General features: G+C 37.4%; 1 protein-coding gene across 3 annotated transcripts in view; it reads left to right on the top strand.

The window, feature by feature from the left end:
* Nucleotides 1-15,601, top strand: part of PPARGC1A (PPARG coactivator 1 alpha) — a 641,970-nt gene that overhangs the window by 345,724 nt on the left and 280,645 nt on the right. The window lies entirely within an intron of this gene.

Genomic DNA, 15,601 nt, shown 5'->3' with positions numbered 1-15,601 from the left:
ACATGCAGATTTGGTTTGTGTGAGTACAAGTTCATTGTAATATAAAAATTTAATACAACACCTGTCACCAGACTTACTTTATGGTGTTATAGTAGCTTGGAATAAGGGTCTTGGTTTTAACCTATTTTAATGAGGTGACCATCTTTTAATGCAACTTGCGTGCCTTTCTTATTTATGCTGAACTCATAATAGGTAGAAGCTCTGTGGTATGCAGAGAGTTCAAGCTAAAGGATTCATTTCGGTGTAGAGGGAGTTTTCATTAAAATATGCAAAGCAGTAATGTTTATATGTTACAATACCTATTTCAAATTAGCAAAATTATATGCTCCTGTCTCATAAGCTGCCAACTGAAATCCCTTCCTAAATCCTGTTGAATGGCTTTGATTACTCTTCTTCACATTACACATTACACACCTCTAATGCATACTTTTACGCATCCACTGCATTGCTATTTAATTAGACAACAATATTGAAGAGCGATGCCAGAGCTTTTTTTTTTTTTTTTCCCCTTAAATGGCACTGCCTTATGGAAAAAGAACATTTCCATGCATGAAGCATTTCTTTTGGATGGTGTTGGATGAAGTGAAACTGTGATTTTCCGTTTTGTCTGTAGCAGAAAGTTTCACAGAAAAAAATGGTGATTTGGGAATTAGTTGATTTTCAACATCAATTATAAAAAATAATTCTCTCTTTTTATAAAAAGAAGGAAACTTTTCATAAAATTTCTCCTCTGCAGGAGAAATGTTAGAGAAATGTGGCACTGATATTGACAGGTATGTTCTGTTCTAAGCAATGTGATGTTAAGTAAGGAGCTTCCGAAAAAAACATCCTCCAGCCTGCCATGAAATTGGCGTCCATCCACTTTGAGTGGGAGCAGTATTTAGGAAGTAGGAAAGGATACAGAATGAATCTCTGCATGCTACTTTGAGAATGTCATGTGGTGGGTCTCCAGGGGGTCTAAACAAATATTCAGATATTTTATGGTAGGTAGTCGTGACTTTAGGATTTTTGTCTTTTGTTTATGTGTTTTCCTTTAGAAAGTTAGCATTTTTATATATAGTCTCTGCTGAGCTCAAGGGAGGATTAAAGGAGAAAGGATGTGAGCAGATGACTCAGAGATCTCTGTAGACAAAATATTTAAATTAGAAACATGGAAGCCAAATGTTTATGTAAAAAAGCACATGTCCTATAATGTCAGCATCCCATGAACCTTTCGCTTAGTAATTTCCCAAAGGCAAATAATGAACATGCTCTCTTTGCTACTTGCTTCCAAAGATGTGATCTTGTATAGCTGGTCAAACCCTGTCATTTGATAACAGAAACTTCTATAGTGGAAGTAGTGCTTATGAAAAGGAGGACATCATAATCTCTGGTTCGGTCTCCCTGACTCAGTAATTCATGGCAGTGGAGGGAAAAGATGTCAAATGTGTCAGCTTCAGCTTCACCTGCCTCCCCGCTTTGAGGACTACCTCTGCCCCATGTTCCAGTCATCAGTATGGCCATGCCAGGTCCACATATGCACAAAGTCGGCCTACTTCTGCTGACAGTCAAGCTGTCTCCAAGGGAGGAAATGAAATATGATGGCACCAGATGCAAGAGCTTTGCGACAATGACTTCCTTTAGCCATCCATGGTAGTGATGAAGCTGTTTTTAAAATAAGTTGTGAGTGATGTTGAAGATTTAGTTTAGCCAAATACTGCATTTCTTACTAAAAATGATCCAGTACTTTCCTATCTACCTACTATACCTACTATTTACCAGTTACAGTGCAAGAGGTGTGTGTGTGTGTGTGTGTGTGTGTGTGTGTGTGTGTGTGTTTACATCTTTGTAAGACGCCTAGAGGTTTAGAAGATTGCCTCCATTTTAGGGATGAAGAAACGAAGACTCAAGGAGGTTATATAACCTGTCAAAAGCCATCCAGTGCTCAAGTTCAGGCCTGTTTGACTCCAGTGCCAATTCCACTTTTGTTGCTGTGTGATCTGAATTGAATTTTATCTCATTTTTTATCTCACGAATAATAGTTTATGAGCAGCTGTGATGTGGGCAGGCAGGAAGTAAAAGGAAGAAAGGGAGAAAGCATGACAAATTTCTAATAGAATAATCAATCTCTGAATCATTAAGACTTTAATAAAATGTTTTTAATCGTTTATTTTTTTAACCCTTATTCTATACCAGGCATGAAGTTACATTTCTAATTCTTACTAGTACTCTGATAGAAAGATATTATTTGATCCTATTGCACAGGTGGGGAGACTGAGACTTAGTAGTGTTAGGGAACATGCCCAAGGTCACATAGCTGCTAAGATGCTGAAAAGAGATGTGGACCCACTGAGACTGGCCCTGAGGCCACTGCTCTTACACAAGGCCGCCTCTTAGAGTATATTTTCAAATTATATTTTGATCCTATGTATTTTAACTGTCTCATCTCACAATGATGTGATGGGACTTGGTATTTGAGAAGTCCCCCTGATAGTTCTTTATTTTTGTTTTTGTTTTTGTGTTTGTGTTTTAAATTAAGAGTTGAACAAAAATGGCTTGCTCACTCACTTCTTCAGAATATATTTTAATTGGATGCTGTTTGCCTTAAATGAACCAGCTTACCCATGGAGTTGGAAATGAAGTAGATGCAATTTCTAGAATCAACTGTAAATCTGAAAATCCATTTAAGCATATAACCCATACTGGAAAACCAACAGCGGCTATGTCAGAGTTAATGCTCCTGCCTCTCATGGTCCAGCTATGGAAGAACCTCTGGAACAGAGGTGGCAGTGGCTTATACCACCAGGTAACAATCTGACCACTGGCAAACTACTTAAGGCAGCGACTTTGCTTCTTTGCTTGTCAAACAAGGGGGTTATGCTTGAGTGAGGTCTTGAAAGAAAGGTGGGGGAGGGGGAGCATGGTGCTACTTTCTTGTTCTGGCAATTGACAGTTGAAAGACCTTATGGAGGGGCAAAGGACTTGTTTCTGGATATTATTATATCTTGGGGTCGTTTCCTTTAAAATAACCGATGTAATTGCGGTGTGGCCATTTTGAGCTTGTCTGTCAATACTGCCTGTCTGTGCCTGTCTCCCCCACAAGAAGATAAATTTCTCAGGGTAGAGATGCATCTTGTTTGCCTCTGTGTCTCCGCACTTAGCACTGAGACTGGCACAAACTCAACCCTGATTAATCTTGCCGAACTGTGAGAATTGCAAATGTGAGTTGGAAGAAAGCTAAGACATGATCTGGCCCTGATACTGCACTTGAAGAACCAAGGCCCAGGGAGGCTGAGTGACTGCCCCAAGTTCCACAGTTGGTTAGTGAGGGGAAGGGATTACTGCTCTGAGCTTTGACTTTCTTTTCTCTGGACCACTTCTCTATGAACTTCCTATGCCTCAACTTTCTCATCTGCAAAATTGGAGCTAGACCATACTATCTGTGTCTGTTTAGGTATCTTTATTTATCATAGTACCCCTATCTGGACAGGTATTACAGCATAAGCATCAAGAATATGGGGTCTAGGGCTAGTCTGCTGGGTTCTAAACTTGGGGTCATCATTTTCTAAGGATGTAAACTCTCTGTACTTCAGTTTCATCCTCTATTCAACTGTAAAATGGAGGTAATTATCCTAGCTACCATATAGGATTGTTGTGAGGAGTAAACGTGTTAATTTATGGAAAGTGCTTAGAAGAGCACTTCAGTAAGTACTGTAAAGTGACCCGTTGCACACACTGTATGTGTCAGCTCCTGTCTACCTACTGTCTATGTAATGCTTTCAGTTACTCAATATTTCTTTGAATACCTACTATGTGCCAAGCATATCCACAGTTAAGTGGATGAGAAAGTAGCTAGAAGCAATGCCCTTAAATTTGAGGTCATGGTGGGATAAGTGCAGCAGGTCACTATAATTACAGAAGCACAATAAAATGCTTTGTATCATGGAAACACTGAAGAATAAGCTCATAGAGGAGGTAAATCTAGAGTCAATTAAACAAAGAGAAGGCTTTAAGCTAGACAAAGAACTGGGAAGAGAATTCAGGGCTAGAGAGAACAGATCAGAGACAGGAAAGTGAGAGACTCTAAGGTATGTGTTAAGCAGCCAGTTGTTCTGGGTTCTAGTGTTTCAGTGTGAGGCAGGAGTGGTGGAAGATAAGTCTGAAGAGGGAGAGAGTAGAGAGGTCCTGTGTGGTCAGACCAACTAGCTTCAAATGGCCGTGGGGAACCATGGATAGGTTTTAAGCAAAGGTATGACATAAGGATTAATTTTTTAAAATTTTTAAAAGAAAGATCATTTCTGATTTCTGTGGAAGATTAATTGAGGTATGGTAAGAGTAGAGACCAAAACCCAGTGAAGAAGGTGCTTCACTATTTTAAGTAAGGACTGGCTGGATCATGGAAACAAGATGCAGATGGAGGGGAATTTCAGAAATATATAGAAGATACCAACCTCAGGATTTGATGATTGACTGATGCATGGTGTGAGGATATGGGAAGAGTCAAATGGCCCTCAGGTTTTTCTTTAAGGTGTCTAAGGTGGATATGGGTGGCATTATCTGAAAAGAGATTACCAGACAGAAATGGTCTCTGGGCTCATGGTGGGGTGGATAATAACTAACAAAATGGTGGAGAAGAGTTATAATAAATATAAGTAATATTGTATTTTATACTAGGAGGATAAACAAAACCCAGTGAGGGCTCAGAAATCTCACAGAAGATAATAATATCAGGAATGTACTGATCAAGGGCTTACTTTGTGTGAAGAGCTGTTTAAGAATTCTCCTTATATTAACTCATAGAATCCTTATCATTGTGGCATTGGGGAGATATGAGTAGTATCTTCATTTTATAGATGAGGGAGTTTCAGAGAGGTTAGGAGCACTTAATAAGTACATGCGGCCTGGGCCAAAGCAGACTGGATCCAGTGCTTTGTAAGGACATAATCTTTTGTAAGCACCAAAGGATTATGTCTATCCACATGGTGCAAGAGGGCAGGGATGATCTCACAGGGTAGATGGCTTTTGAGCCAGGTTTTTAAGGAGGAGCATAATTTTTTAAAAATTTACTTAAATTCACTTTAGTTAACTTATACTGAGTTATTAGTTTCGGGGGTAGAATTAAGTTGTATATAACACCCAGTGCTCATTATATCAAGCATCCACCTTAATGCCCACCACCCAATCATCCCATCCTCCCACTCACCTCCCCTCCAGCAACCCTCCATTTGTTTCCTATAGTTAAGAGTCTCTTATGGTTTGCCTCCCTCTCTGTTTGCATCTTACTTTATTTTTCCTTCCCTTCCCCTATGCTAATCTACTTTGTTTCTTAAATCCCACAGGAGTGAAATCATATATTTGTCTTCTTCTGATTGACTTATTTCGCTTAACATAATACTGTCTAGTTCCATCCATGTCATTGAAAATGGTGAGGTTTCATTCTTTTTGTTGGCTAAGTCATATTCCATTAGAGATATATACCATATCTTTATCCATTCATCTGTTGATGGACATCTGCACTCTTTCCATATTTTAGCTATTGTGGACACTGTATAAACATTGGGGGGCTGGTGCCACTTCGATTACTATGTTTGTATCCTTTGGATATATACCTAGTAGTGTGCTTTCTGGGTTGTAGGGTAGTTCTATTTTTAACTTTGTGAGAAAAATTCATACTGTTTTCCAGACTTGTTGCACCAGTTTGCATTCCTACCAACAATGAAAGAGGGTTTCCCTTTATCTACGTTCTCGCCAACATCTGTTGATTAGTTGACCATAAAGTTGAGGGTCTGTTTCTAAGTCTCTGTTCTCTTCCATTGATCTATGTTTCTGTCTTTGTGCCAGTACCATACTGTCTTAATGATTACAGCTTTGTAATATAGCTTGAAGTCTGAGGAGGAACATAATTTTTGAGCAGTAAAATCCTGAGTTATAATCAGAATCCTGGCTCTCCTAAATCACTGATGGTGGATATGCCCTACATGAGGCAGACAGAACAGTCTCTTATACTTGTCTCTCTCTGAGTTCAGCAGGTCTCCTAAGGTTGTTAGACAAGCTGAGTTCCTCAAGGTGGGACAGGCCAACTACATTGCTCCGAAAAAGGTTGCACACAGTGAAAGAAGCTTCTAATAAGTCTTTCCCAGTGCTCAGCAGGTCTGTGCCTAATAGGCTATGATGTATGGGAAATGGTAGGCCTGGAAGCTGGAGGTCTAAGGAAGGTCTACTGGTGCTAGATGTGTGGCCTCAGACAACTCCCTCATCTTTCTGAGCTCTTTTCTTCTTTGTAAGATGGGGAGCAAAATATCTACCTCCCATCTAAAAATTCAGTGAAACACTGTGTGTTTGAAAGAAGTTCATCTGCTGTAAAACATCACCTAAGTGTAAGATTTTGTCTCTATTAACTGAAAATAAAGCAGAATTGTGTTATTGAAATAATGTCAAATACAGAAATAATTTTGTGTACTCTCTCCCTCTTCCAATTCCCTTCCAATTCCATTACTATTTGTGTTTTGGTTTCTATATAGGAGAGAAAAATAAGTAGGTTTGATGGTGTTTTCTGTTCTCAGGAAAAGATTCATTTTTTTAATGTTTGAAGCACCTTACATTGGGATCAGTGGAATAGTAACTCACATTTTGAGTCTACTTCTTGTTTAGAGAAGTCTGTTTCAAGATACCAAAGTAATCTATCAGATGATTAAATGGTGATGTTGTGTCAAAGTCGGCACCTGAGGATGTGGACTGACCAATTTTGACTTTATGTCAAAGGTGTGATGGACTTAGCAAGAAACCTTTGAATGTAGAACATGGAAGAGTTTAGGTTAATTAGAAAACAAGTTCCTTTTCTTCTTCATTGTTACATTTCTGACACAATGGTATGTTTAAGAAGACCCCTTTCCTTGCTGGTTCCAGTTTTTTGTTGTTGCCTTTTAAATTATGTGGGTCTTAATCATTCATTCATTCATTCATTTTGGTCCAGGAAAGTAAAGTGTTTGATGTAGTTCTTAGATTCAAGAAGAGAACTGGGGGTAACCTGTCATTGTGTCTTTACCCTACATGCTATGCTCTTCACTCTGAGCAGAAGCAAGTCCAAAGACAAAGATAGATAACCTTATAGAGCTTCTCTCCATAGCTTATTCTTAGGTCTAACAAACAATTCTTAGGTTAAGGAAATTCTTCCTTGTGGTGGATTTAAATGGCACCCTTTGCAGCTTAGGACCAGTTCTGCTTCTTCATCCTCCCTGGAGGTGGAGAAAAACAGCTCAGTCACTGTCCTCAGGAATCAGCCTTCCTGGCCTTGAATATAATTATGAAAGCAGCCCTCAGCTTATGCTTCTCAAGGCTAAGCAACCTAAATCCTTAGGTATAATTCTTCATTTCCATCTTCTTGAGTTTCTCTGAACCTTCTCCAAGTCTGCTCATTACCCTTAACTTCTATAGCCTAGAAATTTTCAAGAGAATCCAGCTAGGGGTAACCAGTAGTGATCATCTGCTCATTCATTTAGTGAGCTAAAACACATTTATTGAGCTCCACATTTTAAATACTAGACCTCTGGGCAAAGCGCTGAGGGTACAGAGATAAGTAAAAACAGCATAATATAGCACTTAAGAGCTAGGTTCATATCATGGATCACTGCTTACCAGCTGTATGACCTTGGGCATGTTGTTTAAACTCTATGTCTCAGTTCCCTCATGGGCAAGATGAGATAATGGTGGTATCTATCTCATAAGGTTGTTGTGAGGATTAAATAGATAAATACATGCAATATACTTGGAATAGTGGTTGACACATAGTTATGGCCATGTAACTGTTGGTTATACAAAATAAAAATTAAATAAGATGCAGACCCTGCCCTCTAGCTATACCCATTCTAGTTAAAAGGATAAACTAATAAATAAGCATCTAATTGCAATTTGGTATGTTCAGTACTTTAGCAACATGTGGGATGGACGTTCAGAGGACCAAGAGGAATCATGTCTCAGGGCATCAGGAATGGCTTCATGGTTCAAGGAAGGTAAACTGTTTGATATACTTCTTAAATTCACATATCATTGACTTATAGGCTGAGAGAGACCTTGGGATGACATCTCATTGTTCACTTTCACCTTGCAAATCACTGAGTTGGATCTTAGGGGAAGAGTAAGGGATTTCTAGGTGGTGAAGAGGATGAAAAGGCATTTTAGTCAGACAGAGCCTTGTGAACAAAGAACTGAGAGGGTAAATGTTGACACATGTTTGAAAAACGGTGAGTGGCTAGTTGTGTCATGGGCATGGTGGGAAATGAGGCTGGGAAGAGGGTCTTCCATCTGGGTGACATTAGATTGTGAATGGGGTTGGAGGCCTTTTATCCTTATCCTTAACCTAACCCATGCTCAGGAAGCTGTATTTTTTTTTTTTTTTAAAACGCTATAGATCAGTCAGGGAGGCTGACAAAACACTTCATGCTTCTCTTCTAGTAGTTTTCTTACTCTGTCTTGGATCAGAGTTATGTGTCAATCCCTGGAGGCCAGAATCTGAATCTTACTCATTTTCTTTTTTCTCTCAGGGCCTAGCATAGTACCAGGCATGGAGCAGGTTTAAGTCACGTGTGTTGAAATGAAGTTTGCTGTGTATAACCAGTGCCCTCATCTGCCTGGTCTAGGACAGCCAATTGTGTTTTTGCATGAATGAACAAATGCAAATAAATGAATCCAGGGATTTTACAGTTTTCAAATTTGACTCAATTTCAAGCACCTCTTGGGAAAAGAATTGTTTGTGTAAAAACCCCAAAACCAATACGAGAAACAAATCCTCCCTGTAATGTCTTTGCCTTTTACATTCAGCTTCTTGTACTCCTGTATGTCATGTTCCTGGGCTGATTATTCTGATTGGGGCCTGGTGAATCTGTGGTGAATTTAAGATTTATATTTTTACCTTCTTGAACTCCTTCAGCAGCGACTTACACAGGTCACAGTGTTCACTGATCATGGATAAAGAACATTGACAATGCGGAGGGCAGATTTTAAAAGAAGGTTGAGGGGAAAAGGCAGGTCTTGAGCATCGAAAGAGACAAATATGTTTTACATCAAGTTTCCCTGTTGAAAAAAAATGTCAAAAGAAGTGAGAAATACTCAAGTTGTAGCAGCTGGTTGAATGCAGTGATTCTCTCACTTAGGGCGCAAAAACCGCAATTTTCTATCTAATTCACTACTCAATCATTCCATGGCCCCTGTCTCAAGCTCAATTTAAGCTCAGTCCCCAGTACACAGAGCCCCTGTACAGTGTATAAAGAAATGACTAGCTGAAGGAACTGAGGGGAAGGAGCCATGTGGCGACCCAGGGCTTGAGTTACCAAGTGGTCCTGGGATCACATGGCATCTCTCTCCAAGGGCTCTCAGAAAGTCCATGTAAAATAGGTCATTTCTCCTTTAGCCTTTAAATTTGATTATCACTGACTGATAGGATAATATGATCAGACATAGCCTGATGGTTCTGTTCAAGTGCTCACCACATGTATTGGGGAAACAGACAAATTTACTGGAGACTCGGGGGTAGTGCCTGGATTGAAAGTTTGATGCCTCAAGGGCTTTGAATTGAAATGGAAACAGGCTAGCTCTGCAGAACTCTATTACTGTTGATGACTATTTGTCTTTTTCAGAGGAGTTAGGGTGAGCAATAAATATGACTGCTCTTTAGGGAGAGCGTCCTAGAAACGGTTAGATCTTTCCTTACACATGTCAATTGTATTTCAGTTTTCAAAGGCACTTTTCCATTTATACTCCTTTTTCAATCTCCCTAGAAGCCCTATGAAGGAAATGGCAGCAAGATTATTATTACCAACTGTCAAATGAATAAACTGAGGGCTGATAGGTTAAGAGCCTTGCCAAACAGGACCAAGACTAGAACCTGAGTATGAAGTGCAATCCTGTGCTTGTGCATGCAGATCAAGCTGCCTCTCTGGTCACTGGTGAAGGGTGTGCTTTCCTGAAGCTTGTAAAAAATTGCATTCTTAAATTAATACCTAATTAGACCCAATCAATTGTCCCTCTCCTAAAAAAGTGTGACATTTAAGATGAAAAACTTTTATGTAACTGTTTCTGAGGAAGAGCTTCACTCCCTAGCACCAACAATGAAATTGTCTGGTGAAAAAGCAAGATGTTCATGTTTCTCCATGCTGATCATAATGCTTCCGGCATGGGCTTCGTGCAGTGGTGGGAGTCCAGCAGGGCTATTACACAGTCAGTAATCCAGGGTATGCTGCAGAAATACATAATTTTGCGTAACACTCTAAGAGACTTTATTTTCAGCATTGCTGAATTTCTTTTTTTTTCACACTGGAAAAGGAGGCACACTATCTCCCGCAACTCAGCTTCTTGCCAAGATGTGACTTAAATAGCATGAATCACCTCCACCCCACCTTTTTGGTTGAAGTGATGTTTCAGTGAATCAAAGACCTGAATTAATGAGACCAAAATATTTTCTTGATAAATTTTTGGAAATTGAAATGAGCAAGAGGTCACATGACCCAGCTTTGCTATTTGTGTGGGAATAATAATGTCTTAGATGCCTCAGTCTTTGAAATATGTTCTTTTCCTTAATAATTGATCTTGATGTTCACACTTGGCTTGAGGAACTATGGAGAAGCATCCTATGCTCTACTTTTCTTGCATCATTAATGTACTCTTCATGTGTGTTTCATTTGCCTAGGGTCAGGGTACTCTTTCTCTCCCATCTCCTTTCGCAACCAAAAACACAATACATTTTTTTTTTTAAATGCTTATCAACTCACACTTACTTAACATTCTAGAATGTAATATTAGTTATTTATAAGCTTGAGCTCTGAAGTCAAACCAATGTGAGGTTGAATCCTGCTTTGCTGTTGACTACTTGGATAACCTTGGATATATTTCTGCTGTAGAGCCTCCATTTCATCACCTTTAAAATGGAGTTACAACAGTAACTTTTTTTCTACAGTAATTATGAAAGTTAAAGGAAATAAGCTACCCAAATCCCTTGGCCAAGCAATTACCATATCAAAAGCACTGAGTAAAACTTAGCAATTATTACTCTTATTATAAAGATATTTCTGTTTAGACCAGAATCATGATAATTCTGTTCGTGATCCCATTCGTGCCAACCTAATAAGAAGTAAAATATAGAAAGAGATGATCAAAAGTTATCATATTATCAGTTAAAATTATTGTTTATATAGTAAAGCAAAGATATTTAGAAAAATTAAAAAAAACTGTTAGAAAAAAATGAAAATTGAGTTAGTTGATTCCATATTAAATAAATATACAAAAATTAACAACTTTATGGCACAACGGTGATAACCAGTTAGAAAATACAAAGGTAAAAATCATTCAGTATATTATTAAAATATAAGCAGTCTAAGAATAAACTTACTGAGTGATAATGCACATTATGTATGGAGAAAACAATAAAACCAACAGAAGACATAAAAGAAAGCTTGAATGTATGAAAAAAAGTGTCATGTTCCTAGAAAGGAGCAATCAATACTATCAACACTTTCATTCTTTTCAAATGAACGTACATATTCAATGTAATTTTAGTCAAAATAATATTGTTGCTATTATTTTCTGGAAACTTGACCAAATGTTCTAAAGTTTATCTTGAACAATAAATAGAATGAAAGTGTTAAAAACTATTTAGGAAGACAAGTAGTAAAGCAGGTTTTTCTCAACAAGATATTGTAATGTACTATACAGTTATGGTAATTAAAACAGGATGTTCTGGAGGAAGAATCAACAGACAAATGGGGTTAAAATAAACCAGAAACAGACTCTAGTAAAAATAAGAGTTTAGGATGAGGATGTGGTCAAAGTTACACTACCTAATAGTTGAGGACCTCACAATTATGCAGTAAATGATATTGAGTCACCTGATAGAGAGAAAAATTTACAAATTAAATTCTACAGAGAAAGAGTAAAGTAAAAAAAATCCCAAACATATAAATGAAAGAAAAAAATGTAAAAAAATATTTACCTAATCTTGGAATGAGAAGGTTTTCTAAGCATAAAGGAAAAAGTGATAATTTTGATTATGTAAAAATTTAAAAATTCTCTGTCAGAGGTGTAATTAACAAACAAAAACTTAAGAAATAATAAAGTAAAAAAAAATCTGGCCTAAAAATCTTGATTTCTTAACAAATTGAAAGTTCACACAAATAAGAAATAACTTAATATTCCACTAGAAAAAAATGAATTTGGTCCATAAGCAATTGATGGGGACACATGTTATCATGGAAAAAACTATAGCTTTTCAGCATAGAAATCCAAATCAAACAATAATGAAACACAAGGGGTAAAGATTTTGAGAAGTAGTCATATTGGTGATGATGTTGGTGATGATGTGATGAATCCTATGCAGCTATTGCCTCTATCTTTTTAGGAGAGGGTATAAATTATTACTGACTTTCTGAAAATTAAATAGATAACATGTATTAATAGCTTAAAAGTTTTAAAACTTGATTTAATATGATTTTAGAACTAGGTCTTAAGAATTATCAGAGACAAATATAAAACTTTGTAGGGGCACCTGGGTGGCTCAGTCAGTCAAGTGGCTGCCTTTTGGCTCAGGTCATGATCCCAGAGCCCTGGGATCTAGCACCACATCTGTCTTCTTGCTCAGTGGGGAGCCTGCTTCTCCCTGTCCCTCTGCCTGCTGTTGCCCTTGCATGTGCTCTCTCTCTCGTGATCTCTCTTTCTCTGTATAATAAACAAATAAAATCTTAAAAAAAAAAACTTCTTTTAAAAAGATTTTTAATTTGATGTTGTTTGTAAAAATGTTTGACTCATCATAAATTTCCTTTTTTTTTTTCCAGTTATAGGCTAATGGTTAGATATACTATGATACAGCCATCAAAAATGGTGTTTTCAATATTTAATGTAGGAGAGAATACTTTTGATCTAATATTAAGTAAAAATAATGGAAACTGTGCTTTAGATTAACTAGGGAACCTGAAAACCAACAAAAGACAGGTAAGACATCAAAAAAGTTTTAAAAAGTTTAAAACCCATAGGGCAAAAAGAATGATAGAGGAGATAACATTGGTGAAGGAATGTCAACTACACTGTGAAAACTCAAAAGAGAATAAACAAATGGTAACTGACGTGGCACAGCATTAAAATAATAGTGCAGTTTGTAAGGGAAGGAATCAACAAAAAGCAGATTGTTTTGCACTACCAGATTCAGGAAATGCTTAGGAACTGGATGTGGCAGGTATCTCAGAAGGTGAGGGTGTGGAATGGAATAGAGAGTAGGTGAGCAAGTGGAAAGTATACAGAAAAAAGGCAGAGAGACCAGGTCCCTTCTCCCAAAAGACCAATGCAGAAACAGTTCACACCTAACAGAGTTGAGCCAGGAAAGATCTGGATTTCAAATACCATGGAGGAACTGGTAATATATAATGATGAAAATAAGGAGATTTTAAGTGAAAGTTTGCATGCTGAGCAGTGAGACCCCAGTTCTCTCATCGTCTCCAAAGTGTTGGCAACTTACCATATTGTTTGTCAGAGAGCAGAACAAAGGAGTCCTCTCTGGGGAATGAAAAAAAAATCCAGGGATCAGCCCAATAGAAAAGGCCTCCTAAGAAAAGTTCAACTCTTCTCTATGTCACACTGGCATGGCAATAAAGCCCACCACTTATAACTCTTCCTATAGTCCTGGAACTTCTAGTCAGCCTTGGATGGTTTACTCTTAAATGGAGCAGATGACCAAATATTATTGGAAGACCTCTAATATGAAAGAAAGAGACTGAAACAAAACAAAAAAAATACTAGGAATAAATTAAAACAATGCAGAACAGAAAAAAAAGCACATTAAAAAAACCTCTAATTTATTTTGGGATGTAATACAATACATTGCACTCATGATACAACAGTGGACAACTGTGGGAAGAAACATTCAGAAAACCAGAATGGGCTCTTGGAAATTAAAAATACAAAATCTGAAATTAAACTGAAGGGTTGGAAAATACATTTGAGAAAAATTCCTGAGGATTTAGTTTAAAAAGACAGAAAATAGGAAAGAAAGAAAAAAAAAAAACAAGAAAATTTGAGCAACCTAGGAAGCCCAACATCCAAATAATAAGACTTTCCAAAAGAAATGCCAGATAAATTGAAAGACATAAATTTACAGATAGAAGGGTCTACTCCCTTAATTCCAGAATAATGAGTGAAACACACACAAACATAGATACACACACATACACTTGGACACATCACTGAAATATTTCAGAGCATTTGTAATAAACTAATTGAAGAAGGATGTAAGCAAAGGATTGAAAATAAAATTAGGGAATACCACTTGTACCTAGAAGAGATGATTATATTCAAATGTTAACAGATTCTCAACCTAGAAGTCAATATTCTTCTGCTGCCTCTCACTGACATAGGAATAAAAATAGTAGGCCTCTCATAGGATCAACTAGGATGATGAATGTACAGTTGATAAAGTTTTGGAGCAGAGTAACATATATTCAGATTATGAGTCTTTACAAATTCTCAGAAAGTCACTAAAGAATGTGCTCCAGAAAAATAAGAGAGTAAACAAAGAAAGAAGATATGGGTTCCAGGAAATATGACGTCCAAACCCAATGAGAGGCAACACATATTCCCGACATGATGGAGAAAGAGAGCTCTAGGATGTCAGCTATGATGCATGCCTGAAGAAAAGCAAGCCCAAATCACAGCACAAACATTAAGCACTCCCAGAGGGATGTTTCTTGGGAAAAATGGAGGTGCACAGTTGTCTGATGTGAACATATTGGAGGTATTTTTCAGCTTTATTGAACATATTGAGAGGTATTTTTCAGCTCTGACATGGAGTTTGTCATTGAATAAAAAATAAAGTAAATAAAAGATTAAGACATTTTTTTGAGTTCCAGGGAAAACAAAAAAAGTATGTATGAAAGAAAATTTAAAATAATTATGAGACACTATATAGCTCTTCCATGAACAAAACTTAAATAATTATAGTATCAGAAACATTATTTAATGAAAACTTTGAAATAGCTCTATTTGGAAGAATGAAGGGAGGGGACATGCATGTGAGAAAGTAGGAGTGGTGTAAGACCTCATCCTCCCCTTCCATATCTGTAAGTCAGTAGATAAGATCTGATGCAACAATGTGGTTAGATGGAGTATTATAATTTTCAAGAAAGGAAATGAATCCGGTATCCGATAATATGTTCAAGGTTACACAACAAGCTCCTGGTAGAGCCACAACTAGAATCTAGTTGCCTGATCTGCCAGGGATGGTGCTGAACTATGGCAGAAAGATCTGTCAGAAAAATATCTTCTGCCTTTTCTTAACTTTTCTTATACCTCCAAGTTAGAAGACTCAATAGAAGTTTCTCTCCAAAATTTCATATTGAATTAAAATAGGTAACCAGTGATTTTTATTATGTGTTCCATGTGAGTTTCATTCTAAGAGGCAGAAATTGTGCTGTTGAGGGAACTATTTTGTAAGAAGAGGAAGAATTTATATATAAATAGTGATTCAAATTGGCTGGCTTTGTTGTTACTCTGGGTCTGCGTTTGAGGACTGATTCATCCACTGATGTGTTGTCTGATCTTGGGTGAACTGCTTCACCTGTCCAAGCTTTGGTCTTCTTACCAGCTAAAT

The sequence above is a fragment of the Mustela erminea genome, chromosome 2 (assembly GCF_009829155.1).
Source record: "Mustela erminea isolate mMusErm1 chromosome 2, mMusErm1.Pri, whole genome shotgun sequence".
Classification (NCBI taxonomy): domain Eukaryota; kingdom Metazoa; phylum Chordata; class Mammalia; order Carnivora; family Mustelidae; genus Mustela; species Mustela erminea.
Note: the sequence above shows the minus strand (reverse complement) of the source record. Positions and strands in the feature narration are given on the sequence as shown.